The sequence below is a fragment of the Canis lupus genome, chromosome 5, assembly GCF_003254725.2.
Source record: "Canis lupus dingo isolate Sandy chromosome 5, ASM325472v2, whole genome shotgun sequence".
NCBI lineage: Eukaryota > Metazoa > Chordata > Mammalia > Carnivora > Canidae > Canis > Canis lupus.
In genome coordinates, this window is record NC_064247.1 from 61,249,267 (window position 1) to 61,275,952 (window position 26,686).

General features: G+C 49.5%; 1 protein-coding gene and 1 long non-coding RNA gene across 2 annotated transcripts in view; one reads left to right on the top strand and one right to left on the bottom strand.

Moving 5' to 3' along the window:
• The window catches only part of CAMTA1 (calmodulin binding transcription activator 1), an 849,138-nt gene that overhangs the window by 533,743 nt on the left and 288,709 nt on the right, over positions 1 to 26,686 (top strand).
• Positions 17,116 to 19,399, bottom strand: LOC112646910 (uncharacterized). Its single transcript, XR_003127984.3, has 2 exons — positions 18,967 to 19,399; positions 17,116 to 17,771 (listed from the first exon to the last, which is right to left on the bottom strand). It is a non-coding gene; the product is annotated as an uncharacterized LOC112646910 (long non-coding RNA).

Consider the following 26,686-nt stretch of genomic DNA (forward strand, 5'->3'; position numbering starts at 1 on the left):
TTATTTATTTCCAGAATCGTGGCCATCTCTATCTAGAAATGTTTCCAATTGCAGAAGTATGAATAGTAAGAATGCAGCTCTTTATTTATTTATTTGATGATGAATTTATTTATTTTTGCTGCTTATACTACCTGGATGGGTCTGGGCATAACTGGACAGCAAGTGGCTCTGTTCTGGCTGGTCCTGTGCTTGTCTGCTGTTGGCAACTGCCTGCCTGCTCAGGGAGCATCTTAGTGGAAACCCTGCATTGCATTCATTCCTCACCTTCTAGAAGGATAGCTCCAGGGAACTCGGGAGGAGAATGTGCTGCCACCATACCTGAGCATGAGCTGGGATGTGCTGTTGTCTTGGTAGTCCTGACACCAGAACCTAGAACTAGTCTACAAAAACAGTGCCTAATAAAGGCAGGCAGCATGCCCAAGTGACCTGGTCCTTCTGTGCCAGTGAGCTCATGGGGGCCCTTTCTCTCAATGATACTGTCCTCCTAAGAGGTGGAAATTAGTATACCTGCTTTATCGTGCAAGTCAGTGGAGGAAAAAGTTGTAGTCCCAGGCAGGCACCGGGGCATCATGGAACTCAGACTGGACTCAAGGCCCTCCCGACTGCAAACAACCCCTGTGGTCTGAACCTGGGACTGTTGTCGTTCTGAAGATGGAAGCCAATGCACTGTGTGTCTGATATCGATTATCATTTGCCCCACCTCCTGCCCACGTGTGCAAAATCACCTCCCAGATGTGTGCTGCTCCTCAGGGCTGCTTTATCCTGAGCCCATGTCAGAAGGCTCTTGTGAATGAGATCACAGATTGGATCAATCTGGAGGTGTGGCCTCTGCTGTATGGCATTCTAAAGAGGACTCTCTGTGACATAATAGCACTGCTAGCAAGCGCCCACCCCAATCCCAGCACATGGAGAGCACCGGGGTGGCAGGTCCACAAGAGAGTATGAGCTATTCTGGCTCATTCGCGTCTCCTCTCTATACCCACTACCCCAGGAAAGATCTGAAAAAAATCCAAGAGTTCATTCATTTGGCAAATTTTTAAGGACTTAAGTGTGAGGTATTGGGAATATAACAACTAACAAACCCTTGTGACGGAGAGACAGACAAGTAATAAATGTATAAGGTCGATACATAGGTTAGGTATGGAAGTCCAGATGTAGAGGAGACTTCAGGCATGGCCTGATCAAGATTTTGACTTGTTCTCTGTGATGCTTTCTATGATTCCCTCCTCTTTGGGTTTTTCTGATCCTCAGCTGGCTTCCCTCATGTTAATAAAATGGGTGTAGGCATTTCAGACCTTACAGGCACATCGTCTACTGTCCAAAAGAAGACAGAACCTGTCTTTTCTCAACCATTAAGGAAAAATGGGCTTCACTCTGATTGGATCAGTTGAGGTCATCTGACTACTTGGAAACAATCACTTTGGCTGAGAGGATGCAATTAGTTTAGACTAAGGGTTGACAAATCATAGCCTATGGACCAAATTCAGTCTACTGTTTTTGTAAATAAAGTTTTTTTTTTTTTTTTGCAACACAGCCCATTTGTTTACATAGTGTGCATGACTGCAGAATCAAAAAGGTAACAAAGACTTTATTGCCTACAATGCCAGAAATATGTGCTATCTGATGTTTTATAGAAGAAGTTTGCCAACCCTGGCTTAAACACACCTGAGTCTACATTGGAGGTTGATGTTAGAGGAAATTGCCTCAACTTTTATGAGGGTGACATAATGGGGCAGAGGATGGAATAAATGCTGGGACGGGATTCAGTCCATGCTAGCGTATCCTATTCATGGATTCATTCAGCAGATGAAGCTTGGTCAACGTAGGTGGAACTTATCCTCTTTGCCCAACCAGAGAGAACCTGATTCAGAGAAAGAGAGCAAAGCCACGTTAAATAGAACAGCCAGAGGGGGGAGTAACCCAAATGTCCCTCAACTGAAGAATAGATAAACAAACGTGGTATCTCCATAGGGTGGAATATTATTCATTCATAAAGGGAAATGAGGTACTGACATGAACTAAACATAGATGAGCCTCAGAAGCAGGACACTGAGTGAAAGAAGCCAGACAAAAAGGTCATGTTCTGTGTGTGATCCCATATCTGAGAACTATCTGGAATAGATAAATCCATAGAGACAGAATGCAGACTGGTGGTTGCCAAGTGCTGGCGGGGAGGGGTCACAGGGAGTAACTTCCTAATGGATGGGTACGGGATTTCCTTTTGGGATGATGAATGTGTTCTGAAACTTGTTAGTGGTGATGATTTCACAACATCGCCAAAGTGCTAATGCCACTGAATTGTACACTTTAAAATGGTGAGTTTTATGCTGCCTGAATTTTATCTCGATTTAAAAAGATCAAAGCTAAAGAGCCTGCGCTAAACTGCATGGGAAGGCTTGTGGGCTCTATAGGTGTTCAGAGGAGGAGCCCCAGGGCCAAGGCCTGGTTTCCTGGCAGAACTTTATTCCCACATTTTCTGAGCTCGTGTCCCCCATAGGCTTCCCGCCGGCGCCCCAGGTGCCCCAGCGGCCCCTGCTCTCCGCCCCCGCAGAGGTGTTCTGACAGCCGATTGCATGCCTTGGGGTGGCACCACAGGCGACCCCCTCACCTGGCTCTCTTTAGCACCCTGGTGGTGGAAAGCCACATTGCATGACAGAGTCTATAAATTTGCCTCCAGGTTTGGCATTTATGTTTGCCACCTTTGTAAAAATATTATTTCCCATCGCTACCTGGTTTTTATAATGTCAATATACTAAGATCTACCTCTCAGTATTACATTTTATACACAATGCCGCTTTCTTTATACCCTAGAGCACATGTGTTTTTCTAACTTGGCTTTCAAAAATAGTTGGTTTTCAAAGAGATGTCACGGGAGGCTTGCTGTTGGCAGTGAAAAAAAGGTTCTTTTTTTTTTTCTTTATTGTGGTCTGGAGCAAAATATGTGATGGAATCCTTAATTGAAATTCACCTTTAACATTCAAGTTATATTTTTATTACAATTTGAAATCCATTGTGAGGGATCATTATCTTTGGGGATTCATTTCCTTCGGGATGTTTCTTCCCTGGTGTAATTTAAATCCAGGGAGCCCAGAACAAACACCAGTGTCTCATATTTCGAGCTGGTGGCAGAAAAGGCTGCTGGCATCGGTGCCCAGGAAACATAAAACAAAGCGCTGTCTCTGTGGATCTTCTTGTTGGGTTCTCTTCAGGGCATTCTGGGGCACTTCTGTGCCTCTCACCAGTAGAATTCCCCAGCGGCCAGGGCAGTGGCCGCCTGGACCAGCAGGCAGGATTGAAAGGGGATTGAACTTCTTACTCTCTCTGCCTCTGACTCTGTACTTTGATCTTTCAGTCTGCTTGACTGCCTCTCCCCACCTCCTCTTCCTAAGGAAATGTTTCCTTGTGTTTTTATTTTTCAAACTCCACACCTTTGGGGAGCCAAAAAAGCTATCTGTGTCTCTGCACCTGTGTTCTCTAGCACAGACGCGGTGAGGCCTTGGCCAGGCTGACACAGGACTGCCAAAGCAAGCAGGGTGGGAAAGGCAATTCTTAATCAGCAGTCACCACTTTGGGAAATATAACAGCAATTTAATTAATTGCCCAATGCCAGTGTTCAGGACAGTCTGCGAGAGCTTCTCTAGAATTTGAGGAAATTATTACAAATTGTGCATTCAACTCTTAGGATGAATACCAGAATCCAGACATCATATGTTTCGACATGTCTATTATTTATATGCAAATATGGCTCTCACAAAAGGATTTCCCGAGAGACTGCTGGGTTAGTTTTCCTGCAAGCTCAGAAAGTGACTGTCCATCAGCCTGGCATGTCCCTCTCCTTGGGTGTTCTCAAAAAGGTTTTCTGGTTAGATCAGATTTCACTGCTTTTGGCCACCCTTCCACTGGGGCTGCTGAGCTGAAAAAAATTCTCCTTCTTTATAGCGTAATTCCATTTTGGCTAAGTAAGACTCTGGCATAAATACGTGCTTGGTACAAATAGTTTGAAGACTTTCTGGAGACGAAATACTGGTCCTCCTTTCCTGCCAGGCAGGGGTGGGCACTCTAGGCTTTCTGAAAACAGCCTTGCCCGCCCACCTGGTTGATCAGGTCATTCTGAATTGCTAAGCAAAGCTGTCAGAGTCGAACATGTTTGCAGATAGCAGCAGCAGGAGCCACCAAACAATGAAAACAGTGGCTAGTTAGCATTTATTGAGCATTCATCTGGACTAGACTGTGCCAAGGGCTTCATCATAACATCCTAAGGTCTTGGAAGGTTGATGAAGATAAGCTGCTTTCTAAAGAAAGTGTTTTAAGAAAATGTGCTCTGGGCAGCCTGGGTGGTTCAGTGGTTTAGTGCCGCCTTCAGCCCAGGGTGTGATCCTGGAGATCCGGGATTCCCTCGTCGGGCTCCCTGCATGAAGCCTGCTTCTTCCTCTGCCTGTGTCTCTGCCTCTCCCTCTCTCTGTTTCTCATGAATAAATAAATAAAATCTTTAAAGAAAAAAAAAAAAGAAAATGTGCTCTGGAGTCAGACTACATTAGAATAGAATGCAAGTGACCAAAACCTCTGAATGGCAGTGGTTTAACTAGAATAGCTTCATTTCACTGTCTTGGAAAAGATTGGTTAGAGGATCCAGAGCCAGCATGGCAGCTCGTGGCTGATCAGAATCCCAGCTTCCCATAATGCAGCATCACCATTCTCAATACACAGCTTCTACCTCATGGCACAAGATGGGTGCTTGAGCTCAAGCCATACTGTCTGTCTTTTAGCAGCAAGAAAGGGGAGAGAATACTTCTGCCTATATTCCATTGACCACAACTCAGTTACAGCCACATATAACTGCAGAAGATGCTGGGAAACATAGTTTTTCTTCTGGGTGGCCATGGACCCAACTAATTCTCAAAGAAGAGATTGGGTAAAAGGGTGCAGAAGCTCTCTCTGCCATCGAGACCTAGATGCAAGCTGATAGTTTGCCTTAACTGAATTAGGATCTGCCTTCAGAATATCATAAATGTTTATCTATAAAGTCTGTAAAACCAGGTACTTGATAGGACTGTTTTAAAAGATACACGAGACAGTCACTCTGCAACGTGTGGTGTAAGGCCAGATACAGAGAGAGCCTGGGAAATGGTGAGAGTCATCATTGCTCCTCAGTCTGAGGCCAGGCTCCATCACTAAGGAACTGGTAAATCCCTAGGGGGAGCTGGAAAGCCAGATCATTTATTTTACAGCCTGTAGCTTATACATTGTGTCTTTACACCTTGCCACATTTGCATTCCATAATAACCCAGTGTGTAGGTGTTCATGCCCCCACTGTAGGGAGGTTGGTCTCAGAACTTGGACCCATCACTCAGATGTCAAAACCAGTGCTCTTTTCATTTCTCTATACATGTATGCACCTTCCTGCATGTAGGAAAAATAAAAGGAAACATTTGACATAAAGCATTAAGTGCATGCCACTTTGTTACAGTGATTTATTAGCTAAAACACCCAGATACACACACACTCACACACGAACACAGACCTAGGAATTTCTATATATACAAGATACATATATAGGGGTGCCAGGGTGGCTTAGTTGGTTAAGGGTCTGCCTTTAAGTCAGGTCACAGTCCCATGGTCCTGAAATCATGAGCAGGGAGCCTGCTTCTCTCTCTGCCTCTGCCCCCAGCTTGTGCTCTCTCCCCCTCTCTTTCTGTACTCTCTCTCTCAAATAAATAAATAAGATCTTTAAAATATATTATATACATATATATAATAGTCTGACATAGGAATATACATTATATATGTATATTATATATGTATATGTTATGTAATGGTGGAATCTAAGAAATTTGTGGGGGATGCTTCCCTTTCTGTGTTAGTTCATATATTTATACAACCAATATCTATTTACTACGCACCTCCTCTGTGCCAGGCAGTGTGCTGATCACTGGGAATATAGCGATGAGCAAACAGACCATCTCTGTGCTTGTATGGAGCCTCGTGTTCCATGGGGGTCAGAAGCAAGATCATCACATCATCACAAAACAAGGGCACACTTACCTATAAATGGCACAGCAGAAACAGCCTGATGCCTGGAGAGTGTGGGTCCCAACCCCACTTCATTGACAAACAGAGATCTTTGCCACAGGAAATGAAGAAGGAGGGTCAAGATGGATATTGTTGCCAAATACAAATAGTGGAAAATGCCTTTATTCCCCAGGGCTCCTTGGCAGCCACTGAACATTCATTCATCTGTGCACACATTCAACACAGTGTGGTATGGTGATCTGGAACATGGACTCTGAAGACATATTCAAACTGGTTAAAATCCTGATTCTGTCTCTTATGGCTCAGTAACTAATCTCCATGTGCTTCAGTCTTCTCATCTGTAAAATGAGGGCAAATAATTGTATACCTACTTCCTAGGGTTGTTAAAAGCATTGAGGCGAGTTACTATACCTAAAGCACTTAGAGTAACATATGGCACAGGGTAAGCCCTACATAAGTGCTGGCTCAGGAGGATGGTGGTTAGTGACACTGCTGTTGATGGCATTGATAAGGAGGACATTGGTGATGATGAAGATAATGACATTGATGAAGAGGAGGAGGATGGTAATGATGACACTGATGAGGAGGATGAGGATGATGGTGATGAGGATGATGACATTGAGAAGAAGAGAAGGGCAGTGATGATGATGACACTGATGAGGAAGAGGATGATAACACTGATGATGAAGAGGAGGAGGAGTATGACTTTGATGAGGAGGAGGTTGGTGATGATGATGACATTGACAAGGAAGATGGTGATGATGCATTGAAGCTAAGGAGGATGGTGATGAGGATGAGGATGACACTGATGACAATGAGGAGGAAAAGGAGGAGGATGGAGATGCTTATGGTCATAGGGGATTATTAAGTTCCCCCACAACATGCCAGTCACTACCATTGGTGCTGAGTGTGCAGACAGGAACACAGAGAAACTCCCAGCGCAGCAAGGAGCAAATGGGTCCAGAGAGGGCCACAGGGCAGCAGGGGTGTAGGGAACAGCACAAGAGGTCTGCGCTCCAGAGAAAGGCATGGAGCTCTCACCAGAGCTCTTCTCACTCTCCATGGAAAGCCACTCGGGAAGGCAGAGGGGTCATAGGAAAGCTGTAGCTGCCTTTTCGGGAAGGCTCCATGGGGAGGCTTTGATGCAGGGTGTGGGCACATGGGACAACAGATAGAAAGGAGGCCATGGCTCCACTCAGCTGGCTGGAAATGCCACCCACAAAACAATGTGTACTCACTGCTTCTTGGGGAGCTTTGGAAGTGGCCAGGGCTCTAGGACTGTGAACCTTGCCTGGTAGTGATGCTGAGTGCCCGGGACCAGTTGTTCCCCTAAGCTGATCGCTGTGCAGCCCTGCAGGAACCAGCACTGTCTGTGATGATCTCTGGCCTTAGAGAACCTCCTCTGAATCCATTGGTAAATTTTTGGTAAATAAGTAACTGGAATGCCTGATATTTGCTTTTGTATCATTCACAGTTAAAAGGAGTTTGTGTCCATCTGAGCAGCAAGGGCACACATTAGATAAATCAGTAATTCCTTGCCATTTTGTCACTTAATTTTTTGTTAATATAATTAGGATAGAGATAGTTAAGTCTAGGTGTGCTAAATCACAGACCATAAAAAACTCCATAAATCACTTCAGCATGTGACTGGGTTTGAGGCGTGGTTGTTAATCAGGAGGGGCAGGGCGGTGGCTCTCGGGATCAGCTTCTGGCAGGGACCCTCAATGAGCTTGTCCCCCAGTCCTCCCCCGCCCCCCACACACAGACACCTGCCTCCTCCCCAGACTGCAGCCTCCCTAGAGCTGCTTACCCCAAGAAGGTCTAGTACCCCCTACTGTTTAGTGGGGGAGATGCCCCCTTCTGAAGGCCATTCTGAAGACTTGAGATCTGAGGCCACGCTGCCTTTGTGTGGAGTTGGGAGGCTTCCTTCCCAGTGGGGATCACACTCAACAGGACCCCCGCCTACCACTCTTCTCTTGGAGGCTGCAGTCTTAATTTCCAACTCTGTGGGCCTGATGGGACCCCCCGCCCCTGCCCCAGGCTTGGGTGTGAGGCAGGCTGGCCAGAAGGCTGTTCTGTAGCCTGTCAGGACTGGCCAGCCCCTGGACATCTGCAAGTCAGCTCCTTCACCTATGGAGAACGTTTGGTCCAAGGTGAAGTGGTGGTGCTGGCTCACACCCACACATAGCAGCTCCAGGGTAAGAACCAGTAAAAGACTGGTCCTGCCAGCTCCCAGCCTTCACACACTTGTCAGAGCCTGAACCTGTCCCATGACTCCTGATGTTGCATCCAGAGGCTAAATCTTTTCCAGTGAAACATGAGTGGCAAGGGACAGAAGGACTCAGGGACACATCTGACCACCTCCCAGACTTTGGCAGGATTCTGACTCCCCTTACCAGTAGGTGCCTCTGTCTGGGGATGGGGTCAGCCAGGTCTGGCAGGAGATGGATCCAGGACTCACAGGCTTGAGCTCTGGCCACAGGGGACAGTACTCCCCCTGTGGGCTTCAGCTGGTGAAGGAAGTCCTGCCCTCCATCCCCTCTTACTGTCCAGGCCACCCTGCTTGCTATTAGCATGACACTTGATTTTAGCTGTACAGCAGCATGCAATATTTCCAGAACAAATAAAGCTGCATAGACATTTGCTTTAGGTGTTTTACGTTTCAACTTGAATATGTTTAATTAGGCTCTGCTGTTTGAATAGCATCTCTGTGGGGATGTTTGGGGCATTTAAATTTCCTGCCCACATGCCAGTACTTTAAGTGAGGGGAACCAGACAGGCTGGAAAGGGTCCTGAGAGGCCAATCAGCACTCCCTAGTGAGCGAGCCAGCAGGAGAAGCAGCCCCACAAAGAGGAGCAGCAAAGACCAGAAGGAAAGTGTTCTGGTGAAGCCAGGCCAGCCCTGAGCCATTTGGAGAAGCCTTCATGGGGTGCTTGCCCAGCAGTGTCCCGGAGGCATGTTGAGCTCACCCCCCATCTGCCATAGGCACAATGGTCCCCGGTGTTCAAAGTAACTTTGGGGTACCCTCTCTACCCACTTACATCTGCTAGAGCTCAGCTGGGGCCCCACCCTGCCAGCTGCTCCCATCCACATCCAGCCTTCTGGCTCCAGGTGTTTCTGTCTGATTGGAAATCTGGGGCCTATCTAATGGTCCTATTCCATCCACTGTGGTGTAGAGCTACTTTCTATATGCATGAAGCTCTTTCACTCCAAGGTTCTGGGCTGCACACATCTCTGGCACCCCAACATTGCACTGTGCCTCCCTCAGAGTTTACTCTGAAGGGCACCTCCAAAGCCTGTCCTTGCTTCCCACGGCTGTTAAAGGCAGACCCCCTTGGGAAATCCAATTTCAGTGACCATTATCAAGGAGAGACACCAATGCCCCCCACAATGCTCTTGGGGATGCTGCGCTCTGAAAGATGATTTGTTGTCAATAAAGCTGCATTTTTGAGCCTGATTTCCATCTGGGACAAGTATGAATTGAATGGTCCACATTTGTGCCTAGGGCATGGTGTTGAGTGGATGTCACAGACCTCAGATGCTGAGCTCAGATTCTGTGTGTGTGTCCCACTGATGTCCTTGGCCTCCGGAGCCATACTGTCACCCAGCTGAGCTGGTCAGTGCAGAGCAGGACCTGGTATCTGAAGACCCTGACGTGGGCCCTTATCCACTGAGAGATGGCAGGCTCTGAGTCACCCCAGTGATGGCAATGGTGATGCTAACAATACCAAGGGCCCCAGCCCCGACATGTGGTTTTCAGCCATGGCCAGGTCCTCAGCTCTGCACTGGGCAGCTTCTCCTTATATCCTGTGGTTACATCTCATTCCCAGCTCCCTCACCTCTCCTAAAGCCCCCCCCCCCCACCGAGGTGCTCTAGCTCAGTGATGCCCCCCCTTCTGCCTGAGAGGAACATGCTCTGTGACACGACAAAAGGGGTGGGAGGTCTTACCAGCTGTGTGACCTGCAACAAGTAGCTAAATCCCCGCTGACCTCCACCCATGCCTCAGTGGAAGGGAACCCCAACATTCCTCAACATTGCACAGTGTTGAGGAGTCATGAGATAACTGGTGAAAAACACAGGCTCCTTCCTCCCCCTCCAACACCCACACAGGCCACGGAAACGGCTAAGGAAGCCCTACTGCCAAGTCTAGTGGCTCTTTGGTCTTTCCCATGACATTTGGTGGTGCTGCCCACTCCTGTTGCCATGGTTTCTCTGATGCTATTTCTCAGGCCCCTCTTATCTTACTAAACTTTTGGTTCCCAGGCTCCTTTGCTGGCTTCTACTGAAAGTCATAATCCCCTAGAATCCTGCCCTTGGCCTCCTGGCTCCCCAGTGTCCCTGCATTCTGCTCCAGGCAGGGATCTTATCCCTTCTTGAGTTCAGAGCCCTGGCTGGCGCCCCCCTCCCACTCCCCGTGTGTGCTGTAGCCCTCTCTCATTGAACATGCTGGCTGGAACCTCTTACCAGCACCGCCAGCACCACCAAATGTCCAGCTTCAGTCCCTGCTACAGTCACAGCAACATCGGCATCCACCCAGTCCCTGAACCAGGAGGCCTCATGATCCTAATTTCTGCTTGCCGTCCACATCCCCAATCCACCCCCCACCCCCAACTAGGCTCTGGGTTCTCTCCTCCCGTCTGTTCTGTTTTTCCGCCATGTCTCTGAGCTTCCTGGCTGCAGCCACCTCTGCAGCAGGCAGGGTCCAGCTCCCCTGTCCCAGCCGGGGGGCTTCCTCCTCCTGCGAGTCCCTGAGGCCTCATGTGCTTCTCTGCCCGCCTTAAAGCTAGAGGCGCATCCTCAACTAATGCACGTAGAGAGAAAGCTGCAAAATAGATTTTAAATTGTGCATGGTATAAAAATGATAGCGGGAGATTGGACACAGATGGGTAGGAGGTTATGATGGAAAAGAATTTTGCTTAATCTTGGAATGAAAAATACTCTGATCCTGGCAGAGTCCAGTCAGAAGGAATTTCCAGCAAGATCTGTCTTCCTGCCACATTGTCTTCAACACAATTGATCTTTGCTTTTATTGCTTTTCTCCTCCCTTCCCCTCACTTGGCTTTTTTGCAGATGATGCACGGAAAGCCCTTTGTGTTGCTGGAGCCATCCCCAGGTGTGCCCTTGCTCGGAGCTGCCCCTCCTTCCCCTGAGGTCAGGCGGAGGGGGCACCACAGCTTCAAGCCCAGCCTTGGGCAAACTGCCATCCTAGGGATCATTTCTAGCACTGGAAATGGTGGGGGGCTCCCACAGGGCCGCGGGGGGCACTGGGCGCTGGGGCACACGGAAACGCGCAGCTGCAGTGGGCCCCGCTCTCCAGGGGCTGTTCTGTGGTCCCCGCCACTGCGGCCACGGCGGAGGGCGGAGCTGGGCACAAGCCCGTGCTCTGCTTCCCGCGCCCGCGCCACCTCAGCTAGCTGGGGGCCCCCCCAATGCTGTCGGGAGCCGCCACAGGTTGCCCGGGGCCAAGCTGGCGGCCTCAGGTCTCCAGCCGGAAATGGCGCGGATGCTGGTGGGGGTTTGGCAAGGGAGGCCTGGCGGCCAGGTGTCTAGGCTGCTGCCCAGAGAGGAGGCAGGGGCAGCTCTGTCCGTGGTGAGCCGGACAGACAGAGTGTCTCCTTGTGCTTGTCCATGGGACCTTCTGACCTCGAGCCATCGGGGGGCGGGGGGGGCCCATCGAAGCGCCCGGCTGGGGGGCTGGGGCACCAATGCGCCCCCCTCACTGGTATCGGATGTTCATGCAGTCGGTGGGGGCTGTTACCACCCTCTCCTCCTGGAAGGAGCAGCCTCAGAGCCCAGCGCTGGGTGGAGACGCTGTTCTCAGGCCTGGCGAACAGCTGGGCCCCAGGGGGGTTGGCCAACCCCTCTCCCTGCCAAGCCCAAAGAGGATGTGCTTCCCAGGAAGGCCCCTTCCCTCTCCAGACCCAGAGTCAGGTGGAGCCCGTTGCTTCCCGTCAGCAGCTCCCGTTTCCACCCCAGGGAGGCCTGTCCATTCACAGACACAGACACGGAGACCCAGGCTGGGGGCCTCGGCCTCCGCCACCTTCATCCGGGGCAGGGGCTTTGGCCGGCTCTCCCTGCGTCGGAATGGCGTGCCCTTTGCTTGTGCTGCCTTCTTCCTGGGCCTGTCTCCTTGCTGGAGGCCCCTGGCAGGGCGGGGCCCACCACCATCCGCTACTGTATCCCCAGGGCCATGCGGAGCCTGGAAGCCCTAAGTAGGGGCTCCATAAGTGAAAGGAAGGGAGGGAGAGAGGGCGGCAGGAAGTAAGGACCACGGGAGGGAGGGAGGACGGGAGCTCCCGGCACAAGCCTCAACCTGGCCGACTTTCCTTGGAGGGACCTGAGCAGGTCTACTCTGCCGTGGGATGGCCCCCAGACACTCCCCACTTCCACGCGGTCTCTCCTTGGCCTGTGGCTGCCCAGCTCCATCCTTCCTAGCCTATCCCCCTGGGGCTATCGGTGGTTCTGGACTCTACCACTGCTCCCTCCTGCAGCCCTGCTGGCTCTCTGGGTACCAGGAGTCTCAGGTGTCCAGACCTCTCACACATGCCCAGTGAGTTCCCTTAGCGTTGCCTATAGAACAATCTGCTTCCTAACTAGACCCTGAGACAAGCAGAAAGGACTCTACCCATTCCAGGCTTAGCAGGAAGGCAGGAATGTCTCTGGGGGAGCGCAGGCCCACCTTCTCTGCTCATTTGCCCTTAGAGACTGGTCCCTTAGAGACATTGGCAGCCACGAGGCCAAACAAGCCTCCAGTGTGTTGCATGTGGGCAGACTGTGGGTGTCACTGATCTTAGCACCAGGAGTGTGAGAGCGGAACAGGAAAGCCTGTGTCTCTGGGAGCTTACAGAAGCCCCTCATGGTACTCTAGATGGGAAAGAATGGGTGGAAGCAGAGTCCCCAGAGGAACAGGGTGAGGCCAAGGGGGGGGGGCACAGATGGGAGAACCTGGTGGCCTCTGAAGCATTGGGGAAGACAGGAGGTTAACCCTCATGGGCATGGGTGGGCTCAGTCCAGGCTGCATTTGGGGGTCTAATGGCTGCCAGGAGGTTTGCTTTCCAAGCCTAGGGAACTAATTTAGCACACAGGCACTTTTATCAGAATGCACTATTTTAGCATTTGCACAATTACTTTTCATAAACTTACCTGTTGCCTGGCCTGCATTCTGAATTAGTGACTCACCTTTACCTGCTGCTTCCTGGGGGGCTGATCTGGGTGCAGGAGAGGAGGCTGAGCAGAGCCTAGAGCCTGAGCATGTTCAGGGCTGACCCATCCCACTCCTGTCCTGGCAGTCTGAGGACCTGGAGAAACTCGGCTGGGGTCAGGGCCTCAGGAACCTGCCAGATTCCCATGTCTAAAGGTCAGGGTTCACTGGTTTGGGGAGGAGGGTGACACAAGGTGCTGCAAGTGCCTGCTTTCTCCAAGTATCCAGCATAAGGCAGGGACCTGCTGTTCTGGGGTTCACTCTAGGTGGGCATCCTGGCCCCACACTCCAGACCAGCCTCCCCCTAGAACTCCATCTGGACCCAGGGTGGTGGGTGCCATTGCCTGTATGACACCCCGTGTCTGTCCGAGGGGCTGGCTGCAAGTAGCAGTACCAGCTTTGGGAAGCGGACAGACCCGCACTCCAAGAATGGCCCCACCATGTATTAACACTAGGAACCTACCTTTGTTCTCCTCTCTAGGCCTCTTTTACCCAGAGTAAGGTGGGGCTGATAATAATCTCTATTCCTGTGCCCAGGACCTCTTTCAACCAGCTATGGTCGGTCACCAGACATGCAAATGAGTGTCATAGAGAAGCTTATAACTTACAGATCCCTAGAATCAGAATGCCATGCAGGGCCACATGGGGAAGCACCAGAGTCATTCAGGAGGCTGAGAAAGCCAGAAGAAAATGTGGGCAAGAGCCTTTACTGTGGTTTCTGTGGGAAGGAATGGGCAAGGCAGGGTATGCAGGCTTAGGATTGGCCAATCTGAATAACCTCAGTGCACTCTGGGCTGTAGGGACTGTTCCCATGCTGTCTAGTTGTGGTCCCGGGATGATCAGGGCAGAGGAATATTGCTCCCTGGAGTGTAAGAGCCAGCTAGAGCAGGTGATTCTAAGAGTGGGTTCTGGATTGGTTGCATATGAAAGGCATGCTCTGTGGTGAGTCATTTGCTATGTCTCAGAACTAGCTAGCTGGAGGGGAGGGCAGTGCCTCCCAGGTCAGGTGGGCAAGACCCCAGCTGCCAAGGCATAAAGAATACTGAAAATAACAAAATATACTTAGTACAGACATCCCATGTGTGACAATTTCCTGGCAGGACCCGAATGGTAAGCACTCATTACCAAAGAAAGAACGCGGGATGCCCAGGAGTCCCCTCCACCCTGAAGAAAAGGACAAATCTGCCTCATGTCTCCATGAGGAATGAGTAGCCTGCCGCCCGAGGTGTCACACCCTGCAGCTGACAGCAGAGTTCTGCCTGGACCTGAGGCAGGCGGCTCTCCCTACAGTGCCGGAAGTGCTCGGGAGGCACGGCTGTCTCTCCCAAGCTGGTCATTTTTGCACTCACTCACAGGAAGGAGATCACCTCTCTGTCAAAGGTGCTGGGTGACATGTCCAGCTGGTTCCCTGGTTCTGGGATGGTTTCCTGTGTCCAAATATCTAGATGCTTCATGTGACCTTTTACACAGAGCCCATAAGCAGGTCCTTCTGCTGACTCTATACAGTCTGTAAGTCTTTTGTGTCCACTTTTTACAGATCGGGAAACTGCTGCTCAGAAAGACTTGAGCCACCTGCCCCAGGTCCCATGGCTAGAAAGTGCTTGGGTACAATGAACACACAGTAAAATATCCCCTTGTGTGTCTGGTTCTGAGAGCCTTGGCAAAAGCATATAGTCATGTGATCACCACCAAAATCAAGATACAGAATATTTTGGGGGTCTGAAGGTACAATCTCCCAGTTACAAAATAAACGGGTCATGGGTGTGTCATGTGCAGCATGGTGACTGTAGTTAATAATACTGGATTGCATATCTGAAAGTTGCTAGGAGAGTAGATCTTAAATGCCCCTCATCACACACAAAAATTTTTTCCTTTGTAATTATGTACAGTGACAGATGTTAACTAGGGTTTTTTTTTTTTAAAAAAAAAAAAGATAAAGAATGTTTCCATCAGCTCAAAAAATTTCCCTGTGTTCCTTTTGTTGCCAGGTCCTCCCCACATCCCAACCCCTGGCAATCTTGATCCGTTTCCAGTCCCTATAGCTTTGCCCTTTCCAGAATGTCATATAAGTGGATCATACAGTTACCATAACCCTTTGAGTCTGCCTTCTTTCACTGAGCACAATGATTGTGAGGCTCACCCACATCGTCACATGTGTCGAACGTTCACTCCTTTGAATTGGTGAGTTGTATTCTGCTGTGTAGATATACCACGGCTTATGTAACCATTTATCTGCTCAAGGACATCTGGGCTGTTACCAGTTTGCAGCTATTGTAAGTAAAGAACTATAAACATTCACATATAGGTTTTTGTATAGATGTGAGTTTTTATATCTCTGGAATAAAGTCCTAGGAGTGAAATTGCTGGGTCACCTGGTGAGTTTATTTATCAGAAACAGCCAAACTGGTTTCTCAAGAAACTGCACCATTTTGCATTTCTACCAGCAATGTGCAAGAATTCCAATTGCTCCACATCTTTGCCAGCATTTGATATTGTCATTTTTAGGTTATTCTAATGCGTGTTTAGTAGTATTCACTGCACTTTTAATTTGCATTTCCCTAATGACTAATGATGTTGAGCATCTTTTCATGTGCTTATATACCATCTGTAAAATCTTCTTTGGGGAATGTCTGTTCAAATTAATATTGCCTCTTTTCCTTTGGGTTGTTTGTTTTCTTATTATTGAGTTTTGAAAGTTCTTTATATTTTCTAGCTACAAGTCCTTTATCATACATGTGATTTCCAAATATTTTCTCCAGTATTTTCTAAATAAAATGAGAAGCACGTGGCTTCTCATTTTATTCTCTTAATAGCGTCTTTCAAAAAACAGATGTTCTTATTTTTGATGAAATCAGATTTGCCAATTTGTTCTTTGATGAACATGTCATATCTAAGTAGTTTTTGCCTAACTCAAGATCACAAAGACTTTCTGTGCTTTTCCTAGATTTAGATTAATGTCTACAACCTGTTTTGCATGAATATTTGTATGTGGTATGAGGCATGGATTGAAGCTCTTTTTTTTTAACATATGGATATCCAGTTTTTCCAGCACCATTTATTAAAATGACTATCCTTTCCCCCATTGAATGGCCATTGCACTCTTGCTGAATATCGATTGACCATGCATATACGGTTCTATTTCTGGACTCTACTGATATTCACCCCTTTGCCAATTCCATGCTGTCTTGATTACTGTAGCTTTGTGGTAAGTCTCAAAATCAGGTAGTGTAAGACTTCCAACTTTGTCTTTCTCTTTCAAAATTGTTTTGGCGATTCTACTTCCTCGCCTTTCCATATCAGTTTTAGAATTAGTTTGTTGATTTCTCCAATTTTGATTGGAATTGTATTGCATCTACAGCTCAGTCAGGAAGAATTAAAGCTTACTACTACTGAGCCTTCCGGTTGATCAATATGGAACATGCCTGTATTTACATCTTGCTTGATTTCTTTCACCAATGTTTTATAGTTTTTAGCATTCAGATCTACACGTATTTTATTAGATTTATTCCTAACTTTTGTACTTTTTGCTACTACCACAACTGATATTTTTTTTCCATTTCCAATTGTGTGTTGCCATTATAGAGAAATGTGATTGATTTCTCTTGTTGTGTATTGAGCTGAGTTCAGGTCTTTTTGGCTCCACATTCAGCCCTGCACCATGCCCCCAGGCTATCTCCTTGGCACCAGGCACTGGGTCTGGGAACTGGGTTACTGGGTTATTGCCCCAGCACCCGAGTCTGAGTCGCCAGCCTCTGACTGTAGATTTTCTAATACAAGGATTGAGCCACCTGCTCTTCCATCACTCCCAGGACTGTTCAAGATGAGTGACTAATACAGCAAGGGCCTCGGCACTCTGACATGAATAGTTTGACATACTTGAGATCTAGTCATTTTTCTTTTTATTCCAATCCAGGTGTTATCATTTGAATCTTGGGGAAAGTGGATGATGTGGGAGGATGGATGAGTCAGGAGACAGCTGCTCACACTCTGCAGGGCTCCAGTGGCCACCCACCAGTCTCTCACACTGGCTCAGCAGACCTGGGGGGCCTCCCTTGTGTGTGTCCACCCCTGACCTGAGAGCACCTTCTCCCCTCACTTTTTTCTCTCACCCATTGGGGAGACCCAAGTGAGCCTTTTCTCCCTGCTTTCTGCCACAGCACGCCATGGCTGTGCATCTGTCATTATCTCTGAGGCAGTGACTAATGGTACCCTGTCCTCACTGGGGTTGGTTATCCACCCCACGCCCATACTGTGGGCATCAGGGGGGCATCACATTCATTTCTGTGGCCTGTCACAGGGCCCATCAGTGCCCCAGTCACAGTGGGAGTGCCATGTTACTGAGAGACACCATGCCTCTCTCAGGAGTTCCAACTTCTTCCTTTCTTCCTCACGGTTTGCAGTCACTTTACGAGGCGCTTCTGTTGGCTTGGCAGCAAGCACCAGCAGGCAAAGCTAGCAGAGTCACTGGTAAGAAGAGGTGGTGAGCAGAAGCTGGGGGAGGTCAGGAGCCCTGCTTGACGTTACTGTTGAGATTGGAACTGAAGAGAAGTCCAGAATACAGCATATCAGCCTCCTGCATGGCCCCCATCAGAAACACCCTTGCCCAGACCCTGTCAGCAGAGTGTTCTCTTCCACTGTGAGGAAAGAGCAGGCCCACTAACATCCACTCATTACTCTTTCATTCATGAAATAGTCCCTGGTGCCAAGTAAGCACTCATGGAATAGATGATGAATAGATGAATGGATGAATGAATGAATGACCAGGCTTACATACCAGGCACTATACTAGGTATTTGGGATACTCAGACGAGTGGGAAACAATGCTAACCCTCAACAATATCATGGCCTAGTGAGGGAAGTGGACACAAAAATAAAAATAACAGTGTGGGTAAGTCTAATGATAAAGATATATGTAGGGAGGGTAGAGAGGGAGCTCCCAAGAGGGCTTTCTGGAGGAGGTGACACAAGACCTTCAGTGATGAGTAGCAGCAGCTGGTCAGGTGTTGGGGAGAGGGCAAAGGAAGGGGAAGTGGTAGACGGGAGCAGCTCCACCCTGAGCATAGGAGCAGCCTGCTGCTCTGGCCAAGCTACAGGCAGGTGGGTGAGGTCTGTCTGTGCCTCGCCCTTCCGCGGCTGAGGACACTCAGCAGCTGCATGACTGCAGGTAGGCTTTGCAGACTGGGACAGTTAGTAGAAAGTCATTGGTCGGGATGCCTCGGTGGCTCAGTGGTTGAGCGTCTGCCATTGGCTCAGAGCATGATCCTGGGATCGGGAATCGAGTCTCACATCAGACCCCTTGCAGGGAGCCTGCTTCTCCCTCTGCCTGTATCTCTGCCTCTCTCTCTCTCTCTCTGTGTCTCTCATGAATAAATAAATAAAATTAAAAAAGAAAGAAAGAAAGTCATTAGTTATCCATGGAAGAAGTTATAAGAGTCACCACGTCTGGCCTCTTTGCTGGGAGCCCATGGTGGTCTTCACTGAATCCTCCCCACACCCTCTGAGGGAAGCTCTGGGGTTATTCCATTTACAGAGAGGTGGGGTGACTTTCCCAAGGTCCCACTGGCTTCTCAGTGGTGGAGCCGGGCCCCAATCACTGTGTGGTGGCATTATCGATTGCTGTGTACCCCACTGTGCCAGCAGCTAGCATCCCTAATCTCGTTTAGTCCTCACAAACCTAAGATGGATGGTTTATCTACATTTTACAGATGAGAGCACTGAAGCCCAAAAGGTTACCTGTTGTCCTTAAGGTCACAAGGTAGGATTTGTCCTCTTGGTCCTGACCCCAAATCTCTGGTTCTTAAGTCATTGGCCAGCCCTTTATGCCATCAGAGGGAAAGTCCTCTGGGAGAGAGTCACTGCCCATGGTCACACATGGCCTTATGATGATAGCAGGACCAGGGATCCACACTGTCGAGGTGCTTCTGCCAATGGTGATGATGTTGGCTTTTCTGGTTTGGGTAACTGAGGCTCCACACTGGAAGTCCATGATGCTCTTCCTTCCCCATTCATGATGGCCTAGGCACTCTGGGTCCCTCCTCTGCCCTAGGCCATTCCACTATGGACCCCTTCACCCAGGCTTGTGGCCACCCTGCGCCAAACACTGACCTGACCGGCCCAGACCTGACTCCAAAAGTTACTTTGACCATGGCTGCCCCAGCCACATCCACTGGGGGTTCCAACCTCCCCAGCAGGCTGGCCACATTGAATGGCCTTCCCACTGCAACTCTGTAGGCCACACTGGCATTTCCAAAGAGGGTGTGGCAAGGCCCATCCCATGGGCACCTTCTGGGCCTGGCCAGGCTGTGAGTCACTACTGTCCCTGGCTGTCAGCAGGCCCTCCAGGCAGCCTTTCAAAAGCTGCTTGGCTGAAAGAAGTGCCATGTGAAACTCTGAGGCCTATAAACTCACTTTTGGATTAACTCTGGCCCCAGTTGCCAAGTGGCATTAGGCTTTGGGAGCAGTCGATAGGACAAGATTATTTCTGAGGACCATATCCCTGCCAAGGAAACTCCTAGCTAGGGCATCCAGACTCCTCGCTCTCGACCTGGATGGTGAGGTTACGGCATGCCAGCACGCTGTGTGCCTGGTCAGCTTTGATCCAGGAATCTCTTACCACCAGCAATGTCTAAGTCAGACCAGTGGGACAAACTAAAACATGTTTTTCCTGATGTTTTCAATGTAATTTTTAAAAATCAGTAATTGCATTAGTTTTTTACTGCTGCCCCAACAAATTGCCAAAAACCTACTGGCTTAAAGCAACACACATTTCATATTTTACAGACACCTGATGCAGGTCTCGCTGCGCTATGATCAAGGACAGGGCTGCACTCCCTCTGCAGGCTCCAGGAGACCATGCATTCCTTTACCTTCCTCAGCATCTGGAGCACCTAGAGCCGCTGTTCCTTGGCTCATGGCCCCATCTCCCATCTTCAAAGCCAGCAATGTTGCATCTCTGACCCTCCTTCCACTGTTACATCTCCCTCTGACCACAGTCTGGGAAAGGGTCTTTGCTTTTAGAGATGCATGTGGTTCTGCTGGGCCCACCTGGATAGTCCAGAACACCCTTCCTGCCTCACGATATTGAATGTAATCACATCTGTGAAATCTCTTTTATCAGGAAAGGCCACACAGTCACAGGCTCCAGAGATGAAAACATAGACATTATTGGGTGTCTGTTATTTTACCCACCATGTTACTATGGCTCAAAGAACAAGATGGTATTTTTAAAAAGTATACTTTTATACTTCTTTTGTATTTTTCCAGCATTTGTACAAAAGCACATACATGCACATATTCCCCCTTTTCACACTTCTTACCGATTTATTTATTCACAATTATGAACTTTGGCTTTTGTCATTCAGTGATGTATCCTGGAAAGTGTTCCCATTGTATGTCAAAAGTTTCCTTGTTCTTCTTCTCCCTTTCATTTATTTTAATATGCATAGTACTCCACTGGGTAGACGGACCATGATTTATTATTGTTTCCAGTGTATTGCTCTGACATGCATTCTCATGGGAAATAATTCTGTGAGGTCATTTAGCACTTGTGCAAGTGCATCTGTAGGATAAATTCCAGAAATGGGCTCGCTGGGGCAGAGGGTACTTATGCATTTGTAGTTTTTCTATTTGATAATTAAAACATATCTTGCTGAGGTCTTCTATGTCCTTCCGTATTTCAGTCCACTTTATCTGGGGCAGAGAAAGGGAATGAAAGGCACCTGTCACTATTTGTCCATCCATCCTCTTTAACATTTGCTTTAGTAAGGCTGCTGTTTGTTATCTGGTCCCTAACAGTTTACTGCATCCTTTAGCATCATAAAGTATCCTTTTGGACTCATTTTTTGCTTGTTGACCTGAAGTCTACCTTCATGTTGCAGTTTGACCCCTCTTTTAATTTTACCTGTCCCCGTGCCCCCCTATGTTTTTGCCCAACCTATGGACGCCATCACTGGTCCCACCAGTCCACCCTCATGAAATTCCCTTTGACTTTGGTTTTCCTATGTGGATCTCACCCTTCTACCTGTGCCTCTCCAAAACCCCCCTGCAATGGCTCCCACTCTGCTTTGAGGGGTTTAGAGAACTGACTTTTGATGTGCTCTGGAGTTGATAACCCTCTGGTGGGTACCCTAAGGTGGAGGCTGCCCCTCTGTGCTGCTCACCCATGAGATTAGCCTATGGCCAAATACAAGGCTGATGAGAAACATGTGCTCTGGGGTCGGAGGGCTGCCTTCTCTGTGTGCTCTTGTTGGTGGAGACCTCTGTGCTCCAGGATTTCCAGGGACCTCATCCTTAGCTTGAGCTGTAGGCTCAGTGTCACTCCCTGGGCCCTGGGGAGTCTCCCAGGAGTCTTGCTAAGGGGTCCCTGTCAGAAACCAGGCTGAGAGATCTGTAGGGCCACCCTGAGCTGCTAGACGCCTCCTACAAGAAAGAGCAGGCCTCCCATCCTTTGACTGGAAAACAATTTAAAACACATTTTGAAAAAGTCGGTTCCTGCAGAACAAGGAGATTGATATAAGCAATTTCACGTCTCTCTATAACCAAACTGGAGTATGGAGCCTCCCTAGTTAATGATCAGCATAAAATAAAGGTCTTTTTAGTATAACAATAAGTTAACCATTAATTTTACAGTTGAACGGAGGTGAACTACCATGAATATGGGGGCAGCATTAAAGTTTACGCATATTGTATGGGTTATGCTCCGCAGGTGAGAGGTACTGTTGCTGCTGGGGCTGGTCCCAGGGGAGGACTTCCGGGGTCCTCCCCATTCACCTGCAGGTCGGTATAGTGTGCCCTCCATGAAGCTTCTTCATCAGCTGGGACCCTTGCCTGCCTCAACAGTGGATTCAGGTGTCCCCGAATGAGTACCAGACTTGGGGTGCCACATGCTCTGACCTTGGACATGTGAGTTATTTGTGTGGAGTTTCAGTTTCCTAATCTGTAAATGGGGATAACAGCACACTTTGCATGCCTGGCTTCCATGAACAAGAGGACGACACTTAGCCCAGTGCAAGTGCCCAGCAACTAACAAGTTGCAACTCCGTGTTGGATGAGGTGGACAGCACCGTCCCCTGCTATGGAGGGACGGAGGGAGCACCATTCTTACACGGCTGCCCTGTTGTTGCTCTTGGGAGGTTTAACAGTTGACAGTGATCTTTCTCACTCCAGTTCTCATCCAGAACTGCACTAGGAGGTTAGGAGAGCCATCAGGACAAATGTTCCCTCATAAGGATGGAGGGTCCTGCCTGAATGTGGAGCTGGAGCTTCTGCAGCTGCCCAGGATTGGTGGGGCCCATTCCTCCTGTGGAAAGTAAATCCTGCCCAATCTGTGATTCCTTTGGATGAGGAGAATGGAAAAGGAACCACAGGGAGGGGCCAACACAGGGTCCCTGAGTGGTGCAGGGAGAGGGGTAAAGTGGCCCAGCCTTCACAGCATGGAGGCCCCCAGACTCCTGCAAGGAGAGAGGAGGCCCTTTGCACAGCAGCTAACTAGCAGTGAGTGGTCCTGAAAGACATGTGGCCAGATGCCATCGGGCAGGGTGATTATCAAAGTCAGACATACAACCAACAATGGAGAGGATTTTGAAAAGACTCTTGACAATGGGCACTTAGAAGATGTCCTTGAATCACCAGCAATGCCCTTGGCTTTGCCTTTTCCCTCCATCTTAGGTGCTCCCGTGTGCATGCACCATCATCCTCACACAGAGGAACACACACTGAAGGGACCACACCCTAGTGTCCTGCTCTGGCAGCAAGTGACCTTATCCTTATGACCCTGGCAGTCTGCTGCTGCCCAAGCCCTGGGTGAGTTATTTGGGCTTTTTAAGAAATCTCCTTGAGTTTCTGTTTTGTTTCTGATTTGTTGTGCAGAAACAGCCTCCCCCTCCCCAGGCAGGTACACTCTACTGAGTGGACATTTGGGCTGAATTAAATTGGGGGGCCCTTGTAGACCCCATATCTCCATCTCCTACCTCTTTAAACCCAGTGTCCCCAGCCCAGCAGGGCAAGCGAGTGCACTTGGTAAGACAGTTGTTATATGGTTGCTAAACACCTCTTGATTAATAAAAGACAGATTGACTGAGCAAACCCTTCTATAGTGGATTTTGGTGACATGCTGCACAATCCCATGCATAGGTTTTCAATAACATGCCGCTACCTAATTACCTTACAAATGCCTGTCAGCAGGCAGCATTGATGAGGAGGCTGACTCGGGGGGCTTTTGGCTATTGGGGTAGAAACCTAAGGAGAGGTGAACAGATGCCATCAGAGCTGGACTTGGGGGGGGTGGCCACAGGGAGTCAGATGCATGGGCCAAGGCCCAGGACACTGGGGGCAGGGAACCCCCAGAGGGGAGGAAGCCAAAGCTCTCTTGATTGCCTTGAGTCATTGTGATTTTTGTTTTGAGTCACCTCTGCATTCAGGACAGATGGTCATACCTCTCAGAGAAGGACTTGTCTTCATCTGTAGAGAACCCCAGAGTGGGATGTCTGGGTGGCTCAGTCAGTTGAGTGTCTGCCTTTGGCTCAGGTCATGGTCTCAGGATCCTAGGGTCGAGCCCTGCATTGGGCTTACTGCTCAGTGGGGAGTCTACTTCTCCCTCTGCCTCTGCAGCTCTCCCTGCTGTGCTCTCTCAATATCTCTATCAAATAAATAAATAAAATCTTTAAAAAAAGAAAAAGGAAGGAAGGAAGGAAGAGAAAGGAAAAGAAAGGAAGGAAGGAAGGAAGGAAGGAAGGAAGGAAGGAAGGAAGGAAGGACGGACCCAGGAGTTCCTGATACAGTGACGCAGCAAGGAGCAAGCCAGAGATCCTGGCCTCCAAGGCAGGTCAGCCGGCCTGGTGCCCAGGCTGTAGGACTGCTGCTCATAGGGGACACCCCACCACCTGCTCTGCCAGCCCCCGCCCTGTCCCGGAGGCCAGCTGAGGGGGTACAGCTTGCCCTCTCCTGTGGCCCAGCTGGGGTCCCGTTAAGCCAGAAGATGGCAAGTTGCCCACCATCCATCCTCCTTTTTTTGTCTCTCATCCCGGCCTCTGCCTACACTGGCAGTCATCGTGTTGTGTACCCCAGGGCCCCCCATGGGAACATCACAGGAGTGCACGGGGTGATGGGAAGGAGGAAGCCGCCTAGGCAGCACCACAGCCTGGCTAGCCTCCCCTCTGGGAGACAGCACCCCCCCCCCCAAGTCAACTTCAGTGATGGTCCCAGGTGGGTATGTGTAGCCACAGACTTCTGGGCATTAATGTCTGAAGTGAGTTCTGCGCCACAGGTGTCCATCCTGGCTCCTAGTCCTCTGTTACCCCTTTTCCAGCCCAGCATTGGAGCCAGAGGGCTTAGTGACCATCTAGGCTACCTCTTGGAGTTTGCAGATGGGGAGACTGAGGCCCAGACAGGCAATGACTCGCCCCTCATACCTGCCCATGGCCTTCCCTCCAAGGTGTCATGACAGCGGCTTGGGAGAAGGAACTGAGCCTAGTGAATCTACCCTCCCAGCAATGAACCACTGGGAGTAGCAGATCTGCTACCTAGAGGGAAGACAGGGCCTCTTACTGATGGGCTGCAGTCTGGGTTTGGCTCTGCTCACACTGGGCATCCCCAGATAGAGACACAGAGGGAACCGAAGAGAGCTTGGAGGGAAAGACAGGGCAGCTTGCTGTCTGAAGGCTTCTGCTTGGGGCCTGTCATCAATCTGAGACATCTGTAGATGTCCAGCCTTGCTGCCCTTCCTTGGAAAAGGCTGCCAGCCCTGCCCCCATAGCCACCAACCCCCAGTCCCTTCACCCCACAGGCTGGGAGAGGACCCAGTCAGGCTGCCTTGGAGAGAAAGAAGGAACTGAGGAACCTCACCTGCTAAGTCCTCCCCTGGCACCTCACAGGCCATAGTAATGCTAAAGGCTGACACTGAGTGACCGTGACCTGTGCCAGGGACTCTGCTTGGCACCTGTGTGCAAGGGCACTGACCTCTCCCCTTGGGGATGGATGATGGCTGTCTCTGTGGGAAGAAACAGGCTCAGGGAGGAAACCTCACTGCCCGAGGTTGTGTGCTAGTACATGAAGTTGGAAGTTAAATCTTTTAACCAGGACAAGAGACAAACACTTCATTTAGCTTTCAAATGAAAATAAGCCATTTTTGTTCTCAGAGAGAGAACACCCAATTCCCCACCCCACCTTTCATCCAGGGTGCCTTGGGGAGACAGAGTGGCACCCAAGCTCTTTTGTTGGCAGACAAATTAGCACATGGCATTCTGGCATTCTGAGCTCAGGGAGCCTTCCCTGTCTGTCGGAGGGCCCCAGCCTGGATCTGGCCATGAATGAGGGGTCAGGAGATTTACTGAGCAGGAAGAAGCCCCTGCCCTGTGACTGTGGGCTCAGCTGCTGCCTTGGGACAAGCAGTTTTGAGGGGACAGTGTCTAGAAGCTTTGTGTTTCAGCAAAGGGCTGAGGACCTGGCTGGTCCCCTGAGTCCCTCTACTCCATCCTCCTTGAAGGAGAGCAGAAAGCATCTGTGACTGTTGATTTTCAAAAGAATAGGAAATATGATTCTTCTGCAGGACAAGACTAGATGAGGCCAGGACTGGGGTTTTGTTCCATATGGATTGTAGCTGGGCAGCTGAGACAACTTGGAAAGAAAGAACCAAAGTCCTCCAGAAGTGGTCCCTGGAAAAGCCTTTGGATTATGTGGCTCACCAGGGCCTGTAACAGAGGATCACTGACAGTGGCTGCGGGGGAGTCTTGGCCACCACAGTCCCCTGGCTCAAGCCTCTGGATGATTAGGAGCCCACAAGAGGGATGTAAAGTGACTCTCAGAGACAGTCAGATGGCTTTGTGTTAGAACAGGCTAAGCCACAGACCCTGACTCAGAAACACCTTCAAAGAGTGGATAACCATAAAAACCACAACTCTTTGAGAAAAAGCAACAAAAACGTCCCCCAGAGAGGATGAGAAAGTCCTGGCCAATATGTGTGATCAGGGACCACAGGCTTCTGAAGATGCTTACTTCAGCTCAGGTTGAAGAACTGACCATCCACTTGAGGACATCCCCACAGCCCACATGGCAGGGCTGGCAATACTGAGTCCTCAGGTCAAAGCTACTTTGTGTGTCAGAAAGTAGATAGTGTGCACAACCCAGAGAGTTCCAGACGTGGACAATCTGCTGAGAGGGACTTGCTAGCTATGCCATGCACTTAACTCAAGGTAGTATCTCTCCAGGGCCCTGCAAGATCCAGAGTGGACATGTGCTTGTGTGCATGTGCGTGTCACTAACTTTCTGGAGAATGAAACAGATTGTGTCCACAGGTCATATTCCCAACCACAAGCCTGGTTCTAGTGGCAGATCTTGTTCTCTTCTGCAGGACGGGGGCTAGCTGGTTTGGAACACAGCTTCCCATGCCCTGCTGCTCTTGTGACTGGTGAGTGTTGGGAGGGGGCTGTGTTGGGTCTTGGGAGAGCAGTTTCAGCCA